The 17,481-nt window shown below is 39.5% G+C and overlaps 1 protein-coding gene across 2 annotated transcripts in view; it reads right to left on the bottom strand.

Annotated features, from left to right (window-relative positions):
- Nucleotides 1-17,481, bottom strand: part of sdk1a (sidekick cell adhesion molecule 1a) — a 781,818-nt gene that overhangs the window by 550,023 nt on the left and 214,314 nt on the right. The gene's annotated exons all lie outside the window — the stretch shown is intronic.

The following is a 17,481-nucleotide window of genomic DNA, read 5'->3' as shown; positions in this document are numbered from 1 at the left end:
CGGCTGAGGTCAATAGCAGAGCTGGCGCTAGAGATGGCAGGATCTGCAGATTGAAAGCAGCCGGTGACGAGGCTGAAGAGAGAGCAGGTGGCAGTGAGGTTCGCAGGTTAGAGGGGGCCAAATTCAAAACCAAGAGTCGGAGGCATTGGTGTGCACAGACTGGAGGCGGTTGCCACCCAGGTCCTCGGTCAATCTAAGCCTTCTTTTCTACACTGCCCTCCATTTTTCTTACATCCATATGGACAGTTAAGAGTCTTTTTAACGTCCCTATTGAATCAGCCACAACGATTATCCCTGTCAGTGTGTTCCAGCCACCCATCATTCTGTGTTAAAAAAAACATCTCCCCTCAACTTTCTTCTGCTCATCTTAAATGGATGTCTTCTGGTATTGGCCACTACTGTCCTGGGAGATAGGTGCTGGCTGTCCATTCTATCTGTGCCTCTTATAATCTATACACGTCCAACAACTGTCTCTCATCCTCTCTGCACCAAAGGGAAAACCATTAGCTTACTCAACCTTTCCTGATTAGACATGTTCTCGAATCCAGGCAGCATCACGGTAAACCTCCTCTAAACCTTGTTTTAGTAACAGCTTTTTCTCCCCTACCATCAGATGTTTGTACAGTCAATGCACTCATCAACACTATCTCACTCTATTTGCTCTCTTTTTACCCTACCTATTTAATTTTCTTTTATATCTACTCTAATTTATAGCACATTTTATGTATTGCACTGTACTGCCGCTGCAAAACAACAAATCTCACAACATATGTCAGTGGTAATAAACCTGATTCTGATTCATCCTCTCTAAAGCTTTCATGTCCTTTCTATAATTGGGCAACCAAACTGAACACAAGGGTAATCTAAGCAGAGTTTTACAGAGCAGCACCATTAGCATGTGACCATTGAACTAATACCTCTATGAATGAAGGCCAACACACTATGTCTTCATAACCACCCTATCAACTCACACGGCAACTCTTGGAGGGACCTATGGACTTGGACCCCGAGATCCGTCTGCTCCTCCACACTTCTAAGAATTTTGCCATTAACCTTGTGCTCCGCCCTCACGTTCGATCATCCAAACTGCATCACCTCCTAACTTTGCAGAATGAACTCGATCTGCCACTTCTCAACCCAGCTTTGCAATCCGTCTATATCTCATTGTAACTTATGACAACCACCTGCACTATCTACAGCATCTCCTACACTTATGCCACCTGCAAACTTACCAATCCACACTTCTATGTAATTCATACAACCCCAAAGAGCAGGGAACAGATCCCATCGGATCCCATGGGTGCCCAGAACAGATCCCATCGGAACACCGCTAATCACTGACCTCTAGGCAAAACATGCTCCCCTACTACAGGAGGGTTGAAGACGGGAGAAGGGGTGATCGGTGCAGGCTGGAGAGTCCTTGCCAAAGAAGCAGGCACAGAGACAGGGGTGATGGAAGAAGAGTCTGGCGTCACGATGAGCATGGAAATCACTGAGATGGACAAAGGTGAGGCCACCTACTACACCTACTACCAAATAGAGAGACTACAGAGGAGATTTGCTAGAATGTTACCTGGGTTTCAGCACCTAAGTTACAGAGAAAGGTTGAACAAGTTAGGTCTTTAATCTTTGGAGCGTAGAAGGTTGATGAGGGGACTTGATAGAGGTATTTAAAATTATGAGGGGGATAGATTGAGTTGACGTGGATAGGCTTTTTCCATTGAGAGTAGGGGAGATTCAAACAAGAGGACATGAGTTGAGAGTTAAGGGGCAAAAGTTTAGGGGTAACACAAGGGGGAACTTCTTTAGTCAGAGAGTGGAAGCTGTGTGGAACAAGCTTCTAGTTGAAGTGGTAGAGGCAGGTTCGATTTTGTCATTTAAAGTAAAATTGGATAGGTATATGGACAGGAAAGGAATGGAGGGTTATGGGCTGAGTGCAGGTAGGTGGGACTAGGTGAGAATAAGCGTTCAGCACGGACTAGCAGAGCCAAGATGGCCTGTTTCCGTGCTGTCATTGTTATATGGTTACATAGTTACTATCACGCTTTGTCTTCTGCGCGCAAGCCAATTCCAAATCCACAAAGCCAAGTTTCCATGGATTCCATATGTCATGATTTTCTGGATGAAAATGGGGAAATTTCCTAAAGGCCTTACTAAAATCCATGTACGACACATCTACCACTTTATCTCTGCCAATTTGTTTTGTGACTTGCTTGAAAAGCTCAATTCGGCTTGCGAGGCATGACCTGTTCCTCATAAAAACACGCTGACTATCCCTAATAATTCTCAAAATGGCCATAAATCCTATCCCTAAGAACAATAGAACAAAAGACTCAGTTGTCTGTATTTCCCAGGATTAGTCCTATTTACCTATTTGAAAAGCAGAACAACATCTGCCATTCTCCAATCCTCTGTTAGCATTTCTGTGTCCAGAGAAGATGCAAAAATTAACATCAATGCCCTCACAATCATTCCTTCATTTCCCATAGACATGGGGAATGAACTATCCCAGTGTTTTTCTAAACATCTATTACAGGTCGACCTTCTATAATCCAGCACTACTGGGACCTGAGGAGTGCCGGATTAGTGAAAATGCCAAATTACATAAGGATCACATTAAGCAATAGCTAACCACCTCATCATACCTTTAAAATATCATGTAAATCAGTACGTTAGATAATAATGAAACAGAAATATTAAACGAGTAGCAAGTGAAATTTACTAGAGTAATATACTGTACAGACACAGATAAGATAAAGGGTACAGGTAAATGTACAGGAATTAACTTATACAGAAGTTGAGCACTTCTGCTTCTAAAGTGAGACGTTTAATATATATATACCTTCAGGCAAAGTTACATATCTGCAAGTGTGGGGTTGTGAGGATCATCAACATCTTCATCTTGAAGAATGAGTGAATCATCAGGAACTGGTGCTGAAACTGACACAACAGTTTCTTCAAAAGCTGTTGATGTTGGTGGCAGCACATCTGGGTGAGCAGAAGCAGAAGCCAGAGAAAGGAGGTCTTCTATACGCCACATCTCACACAACCGCCAGGCGGCTGGGGATTCGATGCTGGGCTCTTCCCTCTTCACTCACAGTTACTGAGGGAGTCCTCATTAGTTTCTTTTCCTCCACTTAGTAACATGCTTAATTCAGCGGGTCGCCACGTCTGATCTGAGGTCACAGGCAGAAGAGAACAGAGCACTGGCTGAGCGACGCCAGAGGGCTGAGCACAACTGCCAGCAAGCAGAACAAAGCAGCGTGCTCCAGCTCCCCCGCCGCTGGCAGGTGAGACGGGCGAGTGCCAGGTGGCCGCGCCTCACGCAAATAAATGCAGGAAAACAAGCAGGAATCGCTCTTACAAGAGCGTGCCAACACAGGAACAGATTGAGTGCCACCAAAACAATGCACAGCAGACTGGTATGGTGGCCTGGGAAATTTGAAATTACAGTTCGCAGAAAATTTGAAATCAGTGCCGGATTATCAAAGGAACCGGATTACAGTTAGTCGGATTAGTGAAGGTCAACCTGTACTATCTTTTTCTTAAACTTAATATGTTCCAGCTATTATCCTGTTCTGCACTGACCTCACATTCCCTCTCAGACTTCCCAGGCAAACTCCCTCTCACTGGTGAACAGTGAAGTAAAGTATTCATTAAGGACCACGCTACCTCTTCCACCCCCAAACATGGTTCCCCCTTCAACCTTGAACAGTCTTACCCTCACTCTAGTCATTCTTCCGTTATTCACACACGTGTAGAACAAAAATGTAAAACAAACATCAAAATTCAGTAATAAATATTAAGATAATAAAAGCAACTTAAAACATTAAATTTTAGATTGATCCGAAGGGTTAGTTGCTTGTATTCAACTCCTCTACTCGGCTGAGAGAAGTTGCAAAATGCAACATTTCATGTTCTGCTATTGAGTTCAATGGTGAGTCGAGTCAGATATGCTCGCACATGATTTCCAACTAGTCTTAGATGTTCACCTTTTCTGATGCGTGTGGATATTTGAGATGTACCCAGCCATTAAAGACAGATGACCAACAATTCCCTTCAGAATAGTCAAGCTTGTATTGCCACAACTTGCTGCAAGAATAAGTAAAGGTAATGTTACACATGTGCTAACTAGCTCTGCATGCAGTTCATGATGCTCCACGAATTCCATTCTCATTCGAAATTACTATGAAGCAGGGACAAGAGCTACTGAGGTTAACCGATGGAAGAGTGACATCCTGAAGTATATCAACGGGAGATATTGGAGCATTAAGGTGGGACAAATCCTCAGGATGTGAGCAGGTGTATGCTGGAATCTTTGGGAAGCAAGAGAGAAGATTGCTGAAGCCTTGGTAAAGACACTGGATAACTCTAGGATAGCTGAATAAGCTGGAAAACTGGAGCCTTGCATCAGTGCTGGATAGTTATTAAAAGAAATTCTGAAATACAGGGTTAATTTGTGTTTGGAAAGACACAATCTAATTAGGAATAGCCAGCATGGCTTTGTATGTGGACAATCATAAGACCATGTCAACTCAATCTAAGATTTTCAGTTTTCGATAGTTTTCATTGAGATTCACTCCCCCTCCCCGCCATGTATGTATGCAGAGGGAACCGTATTTATACTACAGAATTCATTCATTAATTTAAACTATGTATAAATTCCACACAGTTAATGGGGCATCTTTTGCTTTCTTTTGATGAGCTGCCAACAAAAGGTCATCTATTTAAATTTGTCTCTATGGGTAAGGTGAGTGGTTAAGAAATTTTTCTCATGCACAAAGTATTTATTGTTGAAGCTGTGATTTATGTGGCATTGGATTGCCTGAGGCAGGGACAATTATGTATTTTCAAGGAATGTTGGGATAAAATTTTAAGCTCAGCGGTATAAGGAAACATGATACAATAGGATTAGTTTTAAATCATTCTGGCAAGCAGCTAGTACTGAGATACTTGAGATACTGGGCTAAATAGTCTGCTAAGGTATCTTTAGATTTAAAATTAATTACTTCAGTCCCATAAACAATTAATTGTACAGGACTACAGAACTAAAACATCAAGCATTGATATTAAAGCAACCAGACACTGACCAGTGATATAAACAGTTAAAAGATTAAAATGCAATTACTTTGAGGAAATGTAGCCTTCAACACAAAAAGCTTCTCAATAATTTTGCAGTACTCCTAAAATTGGCCACACTTACTAAATTAGTATTGCACCTGATTACCTAAATGTGGAAACCCATCTTCATTCCCACTCACCAGCCCAGATGTTACTTTAATCTGTAACAATTTCACATATTTATTTGACTGCCTTTTCTGCTTGTATTTCACTATCCTAATTATATTTTAAATTAGAATACTCTATTTTTTCATTAATTCAGTCTACCACAGATGTGAAGCAATATGCAATGCTGCAGTCCAAAATTGCTAAATAGACTTTGAGAAAATTGTCACTGCAAAATGGTAACACTTCCATAAATGCATTATGAGAGTACTATTTAAAATAAGGAAGATGTGAATGGAAAAATTAACATTTGTGACACTTCTATTTCTAGCATTTCACAATTACTGGGGCTATTTTAATCTGGAGACTAGAATAGACAGTAAAACAAATACTGATGCCAATTTCAATTTACTCATTAAAGAGCATGATAAATGGACTTAGCTGCATTTTACTTCCTGAGTTCAGATCCCTTCAAATGAATGGCCAAATAAATTGGGTTGCCTTATCTGCTATTTTCCACACAAAACCAAACTATAAGCTTAAAGTAACATATGATTTTTCCTGTATGGAGTTTGCATATTGTTTTTATATTTATTCATCTACGGGATGTGGGCATCGCCGGCTCAGCCAGCATTTATTGCCCATCCCAAGTTGCCCTTGAGAAGGTGGTGATGAGCTGCCTTCTTGAACCGCAGCGGTCCCCGAGGTGTAGGTACACCCAGAGAATTCCATGACTTTGACCCAGTGACAATGAACGAACAGCGATATGTTTCCAAGTCACTCGGCATCCTGACATGGAGGGGGATTTCCAAGTGGTGGTGTTCCCAGGTGTCTGCTGTTCTCGCCCTTCTAGATGGTAGTGGTCGTGGGTCTGGAAGGTGATGCCTTATGAACTTTGATGAGTCGTTGCAGTCCATCTTGTAGATAGAATTATTCCCCGTGACCTAAATTATATGTGCTTGTACAGTACATTAGAGGACTGGGCCTCAAAGCCACGGATTCACCTAGTGGGAGTCGAGCATCGGGGTGAGGGCTACACACGCGCACACACACACACACACACAGCGTCATTTTATTTTTACTGATGTTCTATATGGGTTTGTTGAGTTGTACGCATCAAGCCGCGGTGTCACTGGGGGAGGGGGAGGTAACCGTCATGACTCTTTTTACGTGAATGTGATCTTGTGTGTTCTTACTGTGTGTGACTGTTGGTAATGTGTTCTTGCAACTTGGCCCCGTAGTAACGCTGTCTCGTTTGGCTGTATTCATGAGTATTCATATATACAATTAACGAACTGAACTGTATTTATTGATGGTGGTGAGTCTACCTGGATGGTGCTGTTTCCTTCAGGTGCAGGTTGGTAGGTCAACTGTTCACTGTAAATTGCCCCAAATTTGTAGGTGAACAGTAAAATCTGGGGGTTAACTGGATAGAAATTTGAAGAGAAATAGGATTAGTGTGTAGGAGTAGATGATGGATAATGCAAACTGAGCACACTGAAGAACTAGATGTTGTGCTGCATGGCTATAACTATAACTCAATATAAAGGATAGGATCTGGGCTTTAACAGAATCAACGATGGGTAGAAACAGTAGGGCAGTAGAGATAAGATCAATGGGGGAGACAAACAGAAAGAACTAAGATGGATAGAGGCAGAGTTGGAGAGGACAGATAGAAAATCAGGGCAGTGGGTTAAAAGGTACAAGGGAAGTAAAATGGAGTATGAATCTGGAGAAGTTGCTCTTTGCACTAGCGATCAGGGAACCTGCAGCCTGAAATAAATTGTAAAGCGAGAGTAAGTACAGGGAGAAAAAGCGATCTGGAAGAAATGAGAAATGAAAATTCTGCAGCCAGAAGTTCATATACCCTTTAGATTAAGTAACACCTGCTCTCTAATTAAAGCTTGTAGACTAAGCAACTCGTCGGCTTCATAGGAACACAATATTTTTGTGTAAGTGACTTTATGATGTATATTGCACACCCTTAAATGCCAGGGTACCTCTTCACACATGCCTGCCATTAAGTCCCCAATCGGATTTATCAATAACATTCAATTACATGGCACACATACAGACTGCGCATTTTACATTACAAATTTCAAGTTGGGTATATAATTTGCTTGTGAGGAGCAGCATTAGAGCTGCATTTCAGAATTAGGGAAGAACTAACTGTGCTGTGCAATGAGCTTGAAGAAAGTTCCACAAATAAATACTGGAACTCCCAGTGAGACTGACCTTCACTTTATTTACTCTGGCTGTTGTTCGGCATTGGTTTGACTGTCGTTGATATCTAGCAACAGAGATGTCATTAAGCTGGTTGAACACCCAAAACCCACTGAGAATTCTTAGAAGGGAGACACACATCTGAAAGGAGCAATTTTTTTACAAAAACTTGCGGAACAGTTTAGCAAGTACGTACAAACTAAGGAATGGTGAGTACAGATGAGATCAGAAAAGAAACTGAAATATCAGCAATCTCTTTAAAATATCAATTAAATTGCTTTAACTGCATTGAACTTTGAAATATTTATCTGACAATAATGATACACAATATTTTAGGACACAATTGGTATTTGGGGCTTAGTATAAAATTAGAAGGTCACAGAACAAAGGAAATGCGAAACATATTTTGTTTCATTTTTAAAGCAATAATAATTTGTAAATGCCCAAGTTCTTTTCAAATAAATTACTTCTGGAGAAGTTGGCAAAGACTGTAAAGGTTATTGGCATTTTAATTAACCATTTTCCATGCAAGATGCATAGATTATACATGGTGCAGCGTTAGAGAATTATTAAATATGATCTCCTGTTAAAGTAACTGCAATTTTGTTCAGCATTCTATCTTCCCGGCCATGATTTACATGACCAAATACTGATACTTACAGAACAATGTTAAAGAGAGCAACTACATTATAATTAGTTATGAAAACTTTTGTTTTCCTATTAGCAAGGAAATGTGTTCAAGAAATATGTAAACCAAACAGCATGAAGAATAGAAAGCGTGCTTGCTGTTTAAGGAACACAAATCAAGACACACTGAAAATTAACAGACATCCATAAACATAATAGTCAGCATTTCCAGAAAAACACCTACTTCATTAGGAAAATGATGTATAATAAAATATTTTTACACTTCCGTGACCAGTTTTCATCCCTTTTTTTGCAACAGTCAACCACTGCTCCATGCTGAAACAGGGACCCTCTGATATCGAATGCCATTTACTGTCCTCCATGTGTGAGTGTATGGATAGAGCATACCAGTGTGTTTGGCCACACTGGTGCTGTATAAGTTGTATTTAGGAAATACATATATATTTGGCGTATTTGATGATTGGCAATGGCATTAATATCAACACTTCATCTTTTCTTCTGGAGGATAAAAGACAAGTTTCCGGGGTTAATAAAATATCTTAATTTCAGATTACACATGCAAGGCTAATTATTCCCATCATGATTTCATCGATTGCTACTTATCTAAATGCTCTATCGTGCACTTTCACAGGAAGTACTTGACGCTCATTTAGTCTGGCCACTTACCACAAAAATATGACCATTCAGAGCTTACAGATGGATGTTCTCAAAGAGTGAATTGTATGAAATAATGACTGTTCACTTGCTTGCTCAGTTCAGTAACTTTTCTGGTTATAAATTGAATTTTAATAAGAGTGAATTATTTCCATTAAATATGCAAGTTCCAATTTATAAACATTTACCATTTAAAGTTGTTACAGATTATTTTACTCATTTAGGTATTAAGATTACTAAAAAACATAAAGCTTTATTTAAAGCTAATTTTTTACCCTTAATTGACCAAATTAAGCAACTTGCTACCAGGTGGTCTCCACTATCTTTGTCATTGGTTGGTCGAATTAATGCGATTAAGATGATGGTATTACCCAAATTCTTATATTTATTTCAAGCATTACCAATTCTTATTCCTAAATCTTTTTTTGATATTATTGACTCCAAAATATCTTATCTGTGGCAGAATAAAAATCCTAGACTAGGCAAAAAATATTTACAGAAGCCTAAGAAGGAGGGCGGTTTGGCTTTGCCAAACTTGAGATTTTACTATTGGGCAGTTAATATACGATATTTAATATTTTGGACACAAGAATCGACTACAGCTGCATGCCCACAATGAGTAAATTTGGAATGTAAATCTGTACAAGACTTTTCATTGTTTTCAATTTTAGGATTTTCACTTCCTTTTTCTTTATCCAAATTGAATAAGCAAATAACTAATCCTATAGTCAAATATACATTATGAATTTGGTTTCAATTTTGTAAATTTTTTGGTTTGAATAAGTTTATTTTATCAAGCCCTATAATATCTAACTATTTTTTTCGGCCTTCTTTTATGGATCAAGCTTTTCTTTTATGGAAAACAAAAGGTATAACATGTTTTCGTGATTTGTTTTTGGATGATAGCGTTATGTCCTATGAACAGCTATCTATTAAATATAATTTACCTAAAACCCATTTTTTAAGATAGTTGCAAGTTAGGAATTTTTTGTATAATGAGTTAGTCTTTTCTGAAACTATGTCCATTGGACATTACGGAAAGAATTTTAGCTCTGAATCCTTGTCAAAAGGGTTTAGTAGCTGTCAGTTATAATATGATGAAAATACAGCCAGAAGTATCAGAAAAAATTAAGAAGGAATGGGAAGAAGAACTTCATTGTCTTATATCCACTGAGCAATGGGAGAAAATTTTATTATTAGTCAATTCGTCCTCTATTTGTGCTAAGCATGCCCTAATACAATTTAGGGTTGTACATACAGCTCATATGTCTAAGGATAAACTTGCTCGATTTTATTCTCATGTTAATCCAACCTGTGACAGACGTCATTCTAATGTTGCTTCATTGACCCATATGTTTTGGTCTTGCCCTTGTTTACCAAATTACTGGAAAGATATTTTCAGTATTATTTCAAGAGTTCTGAATATCAATTTCCAACCGCATCCTATTACTGCAATTTTTGGTTTACCAATGGTGGATAATAGTTGTTTATCCTCTTCATCTCGACAAATGATTGCATTTGTTACATTAATGGCTAGAAGATATATTTTATTGAATTAGAAAGAAATTAATCCTCCAACTATATTTCGGTGGTTTTCTCAAACTATCTCTTGTTTGAGGTTAGAAAAATTTATAAGTGTTGTTTTTGATCCTTCAGTTAAATTTGAAGAAACTTGGAGACCATTTATTCAACATTTTCATATGAGTTAAATTGTCTTTTCCTAAACCTCACTTTTATTATCCTTAATTATTTGGATGGAGGTTCGGAGTTATTGGCGCTACTGTATGTATTTAACATTATGCAACGGCCCATGTTGGTTAGTGTTTTCTTTTCTTCTCTTTTTTTGGTGTTTTTTTTTTCTTTTTGTTTCTTTTGTTCATAAATACTATGCGTTTGGGAGGCTATATGTATTGATTATTATATATTTGAATGTCTACTTAAATTATCAACTATGTACTCTCAAACACTTTGTATTCATTTTCATTTATGTTTGCTTAAAAATTAATAAAAAGATTTAAAAAGAAAGAAAGAAAGACTCTTCAAATCATGAAAGTGGCTCTGTCAAGCAAATAAATCACTTTTTCCACTTTCACGCTGCACACTTTAATAATAAAAAAAATGCATCAATTCTATTCTGTTGAGCAAGTTTTTAAGAAGTGGGTGTCAACATCATTCCGTATTATGGACAGAAGCAGGTTTATCATTTGGGCACCTTACATTTGCCACCAACTTGGCTGGTCATGTCCTCCACCAGGTCACAGTGTAATAAGCAGCAAGTCTGCCAATGTGGGGCAACAATGGAAAGGCACCAGAAACTCCTCTGAAGTTTTCACAGTGGACTTGGGAAGTCCACATTATTCCCTCGTTGGTACAGCTCCAGGAATGCGGGAGGAAACAGGGAAGGTGATTGGCTCAGTGATCTCACTCCAAGAAAGTACTGACAGCTGGAAATTACAGAATTTCAGGAAGGCAGCTGAGGCTACTTGTCCTAGACTCTGCTTCAGCCCTTAACTGAGGGATGGCCTTGGCCTTTGGACAAACGGAGCTTGCAGGCCCTGGGTTATCCAGAAACCTGGCAGGGCTATAATGAGGATTACCTAGCAGTGTGGAAGACCACCCCACCTTCTCAGTTCAGCAATTAGTAGTAACTCTTTTGAGCTAGCTCGTAATTTTGGACCACAGTGGGCAACACAAGGTGACATTCAAGGAATGCCAGTGGTTCCTTGAAGGCAAGTAGATTCACCCCAAGGTAGAACAAACAGCCAGAAGCTTGAGGGTGATGGGAGACACAAAGATGGATGAGCTGGGGGCATGAATGGGAGGAAGGAGAAGAAAACAGAAAGGAAGATTTGAAAAGTAGCGAGGGATTAAGGGAAAGAATATCTGAGGCATAGGGAAGATAGGAAACCGATAACAAAGAGTGGCTATGGAAGTTAGTGTGGACAAGAATGTGTGTCTGTTCATCTTGTTTGCTTATGTAGATACAATGGAGAACGAAAATGTGCACGTGCAAACACTGTCCAGAGGGATCATTTGCCTGTAATTTCCCCTGTACCTACTTGCCTTTGGAACTAGACCTCACACCTATGATTAAATTCCTTGAGGAAACTTTTCTGCATTTTGTAAAATGTTTATGTCCAAGAAGGAAATTCCATCTAACAAAAGACAAAGATACAGCAGCCACGTCTGATATAAGAATTCATGCACAAACACATACAGGGTAGAAGGTAGTCTTCTTCAATAAGGAATGAATGGAAAGCGCCATTGCGTGTGAGGAGAAGATGGAGAGTGGGAGCTTAAAGGGGGATGGGGCTAAGGAAGGTGGTAAGAATAGATGTGTCCATCTTGGTGTCTGCCTGTGTATGGGTGCTTGGATTTGTGTGGGCAGAATGCATCTGTTTGCAGACACACATACAGTGCCATCATGACAGTGTCCGTCTAAAATTTGCTTTTATCTTCCTTCATCTTTGATTTCATAGGTTTAAGGTGAAAGGGAGCTGATCTTAAAGGAATGTGAGGAGCAAGTTTTTCACACAAGCTATGACTGATATATGGAACAGGCTGTCACAGGAGGTTGTAGAGGCAGGTACAAGAGATTTGGACAGGTAAATGGATGAGAAAGTCTCAGAAGGGTATGGGCCAAATGCAGGCAAATGGGAAATGCACGAGTAGGACCAATTAGCTGTTTTCACTGTATACAACTCCAGTCTAGGATTTCCTGATCCTGTTCTTGCCAATCCACAAAGTTTGTAAGGTTTCATTCAAATGAACATCTCACATACTAAACTGAATCCCAAATAGAATTGTCTCAGACAGTTAAAATGCTGAAAGCAGCTAATATGCCTAGTGATTGATCACATTATCAGTACACTGAATAGTAATTAACTCATTGAAGCTTTCAAGGGCAACCAGTGACAAAATGAATAAGGAAACTGAGTTGTAGCAAAATATGAGGCAGTGAAACAATGAGCCATAGCTTTTGAATTTTAACATGAAAATAAGAATGCCTTTTCTCGACAAACAGTGGCATTCGGTTATGGATTTCGCACACAAAGGCTGCTGGGTAGCACAATGATATCAGACGGCAGACAGCATTGTTCTGTTGTCACTTGTAAGTCCCATAAGCAACTGTAGAGATGAGGCTTGCTTCACTGATAGTTAAAACTCCAATCTATCTTTCTCCAGGTAGCTTGCAATCTTCTACACTCAAGTATCCCAACTGATGATCATCTCCATCAAAACCCCAATAACCTCTTTAATCACATCCCTGAACAGTGGCTCTCAGGATCAGAATTATCATCATTGGCATACATCATGAAATTTGTTGTTTTGCAATACATAAAAAAGTGACCATAAGGTTACAATAGGAATTACACTGCTGCTCTTGATGGTGAAGACGTGGATGTGGTGAGGATTTCCAAGCACCTATGGGTGCACCTGGACAACAGACTTGAGTGGAGCACCAACACAGAGGCTGTGTACAAGAAGGGCCTGAGTTGCCTCCACTTTCTGAGGAGTACACAGATATATAAATATTAGAAGAGAAGCAAGGAGAATAAAAAATAAGTTACTTTAATACTAAATGTACAAGATTTCCAAGTCAAAGATTACAAGACTGAAGTCCTTTGGAGTATGCAGCCCTCTTCACACGTTCTACCAGTCTGTTGTTGCCATACAAACTTCTGTTTGGTGGTGTGCTGGGGCAATGACATCAACTCAGGTGATGCCAACAGGCTCAACAAACTGATTAGAAGGACTGGCTCTGTTATAGGAGTCAAACTAGACATAATGGAGGCTGCAGTAGAATCAAAGGACCCTAAGGAAAATTCTGGCAATTCTGGACAATGTTTCTCACTCTCTGCATGCAACCTTGGCTCAACAGAGGAGCACTTTCAGTAATAGACTTCACCAACTGCGCTGCTCCAAAGAGCAGCCATTAGGCTCTAGAATGAGTCAAACTATAGCCGGGGAAGTAATGAACCCCCTCCTGTTAGACTGTTACTGACCTCTGTTTACCACACCCCATTATCGCGGTCGCCCTGTGCCGAACTGTGTAATACTACTATTACTTCTTATCTGGATGGTGTGAATGTTCATCCATTACCGTATAATATTACGGCAATTCTTGCACTACCATCTTATCAGTGTGAACTTGGAAATGTTGGAAAACTGGTAATCTTTGACTTGTAAATCTTGCACATTTAGTTTTAATTTTTATTCTTCTTGCTTCTCTTCTAATATTTGTACATCTGTGTACTTGTAATGTTACTGTGACCCTGTAATTTCCTTTGGGATCAATAAAGTATCTATCCATCTATATAACAATAAACAAATAAATAGTTAGCACAAAAAGAGGGGAAAATAGAGACTTAGTGTTCATTGGTCCATGAACCAATCATGAAACCTGATGGCCGAGGGATAGAAGCTAGAGACGGTAGTCATCCACTTGCTATACTTTCCCAAACCAAAAGCCGTAGATGAAGCAGGAGATTTGTCGCCTGCTGATGGCTAGATCTGTGGCATTTAATTCTGGTGACCCAGGTCTGTAGAAGAAAACCAGGTATGACTTGTGGAGGGCTATTTCAAGAGCTAAGAGACAATTCCAAGGAGTTTGGAGGCAACACTGGATGCACACCAATTCTGGCAGGGATTTCAGGACATTACTTCCTACCAAGTGATGCTTCACTACCAGATGAGCTCAACACCTCCTACGCGCGCTTTGAAAGGGAGACTATAACTAGAGCTGTGAAGATCCCTACTGCCCCCAGTGACCCTGTGATCTCTGTCTCAGAGGCAGATGTCAGGCTGCCTTTCAGAGGGGTGACCTGATAACGCTCTAAAAACTTGTACCAACCATCTGGCAAAAGTATTCAAGGAGATTTTCAAACTCTCACTGCTACGGTCGGAAATTCCACCTTGATTCAAAAAGGCAACAATTATACAAGCGCTCAGGAAGAGTAGTCTGATCTACCTTAATGGCTATTGTCAATAGTACTCACATCTATGGTGATGAAATGCTTTGAGAGGTTGGTCATGAATAAAGTCAACTCTTATCTCAACAAGGACCTGGACCCACTACAATTTGTCTATTGCCCCAATTGGTCTACAGCAGGCACAATCTCAATGGCTCTTCACACAGCCTTATATCAGCTGGACAATACAAACACCTGTTCATTGACTATAGCTCAGCATTTAACACCATCATTCCCACAGTCCCGACCGGTAAGCTACAGAACCTGGACCTCTGTACCTCTCTCTGCAATTGTATCCTCAACTTCTTAATCAGAAGAACACAATCTAAGTGGATTGGTGATAATATCTCCTCCTTGCTGACGATCAACACAGTGCACTTCAGAGGTGTGAGCTTAGCCCACTGTTCTACTCCCTCTATACCCATGACTGTGTGACAAGGTGTAGCTCAAATGCCATCCACAAATTTGCTGATGATACAAACATTGCTGGTAGAATTGCAGATGGAAATGAGAGGGCACACAGGAGCAAGATATACCAGCTAGATGAGTGGTGTCATTGCAATAACTTTGTACTCAACATCAAGACGAAGGAGCTGATTGCGGACTTCAGGAAGGGAAAGGCAAGGGATAAGAAGTGGAGAGGGTGAGCAGTTTCAAGTTCCTGGGTGTCCAGATCTCTGAGGATCTAATCAGGATCTAATCTAATCTAATCTAAAGAAGGATCCCTTCTTTGTAGAAGTGGTCCACAGCGGGAAAGTTTGAAGTTAATAACTCATCTCCTGCTACCTTAGGCCATGAACTTATCAATCACCCCTGCTGTGGACCACTTCTGGAGGTCCAAGACGTTGACTTCTACAAAGAAGGGATCCGTATGCTCCACGACCGCTGGGCTAAGTGTGTACATGTAGGAGGTGACTATGTTGAAAAATAAATGTGCCAGGTTTTCTAAAATTGACTCCTACCTTAGGCCACAAACTTATCAATCACCCCTCATATACTTAGAATTGATTTACCCGTTTTTTCTTTCGATATTATCACATAGAGTATTGCACTCTACAGCGGCTGGTAAGTTAACAAGTTTCACGACCCATGCTGGCGATAATAAACCTGACTCTGATTCAGCTGCTGCACCCTGATGGTAGCAAATCCAAGGTACCTGTGAGGAACTTTCACAGTAATGGGAAGAACATGGTACAGCATGTACACAAACTTGTATCGCTGCAATATGCTGTTCTTAAATTATGCAAAGTGACTCACTCCTCATATGTAGTAGAATATCTGACATTGGACACCAACACAATGTTATTTTAATTCATGTTTTTTTTAATTATCAGACTAATAGCTTGAAGTGCTGTCATACTGCATCCTTAAGACACTTCAAAACACTTTATAACACTGAATAATCAATGCGTAAATTTTAATATAGTCATTACTATTACATTAGCAAACATAACCAGCAGGTTGTGAAAGCAGCTCTCAGAGAAAGCAAATCAGAGAGTGATTTTTTTTTTGTAGGGAACATGGGTTGAAGGAGGAATATTGGCAGGACACCAAGAAACTGTACTTCCGCTCGTTCTTCAATGCTGTAATTTGTGTTTTTTTTCCATGATAAACTGATTAGGCTGCTGAAAACATGTCCAAAATCTTATCAGAAGATAGCAAAGTCTAAGAATGCACAAGTCCTTCAGCACAGCACAAGACCTGAAGTTGATTTACTGCTTAAAATATAACACATAACTTAAAAGATAAACTATTGTACAGAATATATGAAACCAGCAAAAAGGACACCTGACTAAATAAAATGCATGTTATATCTTAATCTTTCCAAAAGAAACACTAAGATCAAGTAACATCTCGGGGACATGGTCAGAGTTACTACAAGTAAAGCTCAACTTTGGGTCCAAGAAACAGAAAATTTGAGATGCTTGGCTTTTCATTTCTTATTTCCAGTCCATGCAATAACTTACTTTCTCTTTTAACACCTTGTTATACTTTGCAAGTGCTAAGGGTTGTTCCATTTGGGGAAAGTTTCTTGAGTTTGGTGTCCTATTTGCCCAAAGATAAGAGCAGTTTTCCATACTGGCACAAAGACAGCTTTATTGATTCAAATCCAGTTCTGCTTCATCTTGTTTGCTATTAAATCCATTCCTTATGCCTTTGATATATCCACACTTCTCATCAACCAGCCTTATTCCAGTCTTTATAAACACAAGCTCATCTACAACTAGTATTAATTCATTACAAGTCCTCCTTGACCAACATCCTTGTTCTTATTAACAAAGAACTTGATTGCCAAATACTCACCCTTGTTTACAAGTCCCTCACCTTTCTCTATCTTTTTAATCCTCTCTTGCCCTATGATTCTACCAGTTATGTACAGCTTCTTTGAATTCAACTAATCCAGAAGTGATGACTATCTCCTTAGCTGCCAAGGACCTAAATAAGACCCTGCTATTTTCTTATCAACTCTCTGGCTTTCTCTCAGTCCCCACCTGCTTTTAAACTTTTGATATATATTCAATCTACCACAATTACCAGACTGTCCTAATACTGATTCAGTAAATGTTTGCTGAATACCCATTACAGAAGGAATTTTAGAGAAGTAAATATCAAAATCAGGTTTATTATCACCGGCACGTGACGTGAAATTTGTTACCTTAGCAGCAGCAGTTCAATGCAATACACAATCTAGCAGAGAGAAAATAAATAATAAAATAAAAATGATGATGATGATGATGATAATAATAATAATAATAAA

This window comes from Hypanus sabinus, chromosome 9 (assembly GCF_030144855.1).
Source record: "Hypanus sabinus isolate sHypSab1 chromosome 9, sHypSab1.hap1, whole genome shotgun sequence".
NCBI lineage: Eukaryota > Metazoa > Chordata > Chondrichthyes > Myliobatiformes > Dasyatidae > Hypanus > Hypanus sabinus.
This window is presented reverse-complemented; position numbering and strand designations above follow the sequence as displayed.